Here is a 1,070-nt window from a genome sequence, read left to right as displayed (position 1 = left end):
TCTGCCTACAGCAAAACCATCTGGAACTGAATCTGCAATATGCTTTGGAATTCTCTTGTATGAGAACACTACACAGGATCCACTGACTGGCCACTTGCAGAAAAATTACACAAAACTGTGATATACTGCTTTTCTTGTCCTGATGCAATGTCATAAAAGTTCTTATATGCTTTAGGTCCCAGAAGTTTGCCAGTTTTTAGACAAAACAACATCCCTGTTTCATCTTCATTGAAGATACGGGAAGGATTTTGTAGAATATCACTTGCATGTTCTGCTCTCAAATAATTATTTAATTCTTGAAACCAATTCCTTATCATCTCTTCTGAAACTGCTGCTCGAGCTTTGGATATCACTTCTGTATTCTTTGCTGCTACATTAGGGTGTCTTTTTAGAAAAAGCTTTAGCCATTTTTTTCCTGGGCAATCATCATTAAATGGGTTATTTCGTTTCACATCTTTCATAACTTTCTGAACTGCGTCTTTTACTTCATCAGGATGCATGGGAAAATCCAATTTGGCTTTTCCAATAATACATTTTTTCAACCTGTCTTCCTCTGCTTTAGTTAATGTTGCTGCAAGGCCCATTTTCACTTCATTGATACTTTCCATGTAATTTATTTATTAAAGTTTCTTCTGAAATATAAAATTTTTTGCTAGCCTCATTAGTGCTCATTTTATTTTTATGTACTACTACTACAGCTTCATGTAAATCTTCACTATATTGAAAATGTCTGTAGGTTTTTTTCTTTTTATTTATTTCATCTGCTATTTTGAATTTATCTGAATAAAAATAAATTCAAATATCTTTAATTATTCATCTCAAACCATTTTAATGTGCAGCGTTGAATGACCACATAACTTTGAACCAAGATCATTTACTGGTACAAGTGGGTTTTTTGGTCATTCACTCATACATTAGTATGAAACAACATACACAGATTTTGAATTTTGAGTTCAGAAATGAAAATAATGCATATTACTTTATCACCATTAAATGACCGCAGTGGTCCTTCACTGGAGAAGAATCACTTTTCAGATCCAGTGAGTGACTACCCCCATCTACACACCTTT

Source organism: Centruroides vittatus, unplaced genomic scaffold (assembly GCF_030686945.1).
Source record: "Centruroides vittatus isolate TY-2023 unplaced genomic scaffold, ASM3068694v2 scaffold_1015, whole genome shotgun sequence".
NCBI classification, from domain to species: Eukaryota; Metazoa; Arthropoda; class Arachnida; order Scorpiones; family Buthidae; genus Centruroides; species Centruroides vittatus.
The sequence above is the reverse complement of the archived record's forward strand: the minus strand, read 5'-3'. Positions refer to the sequence as shown.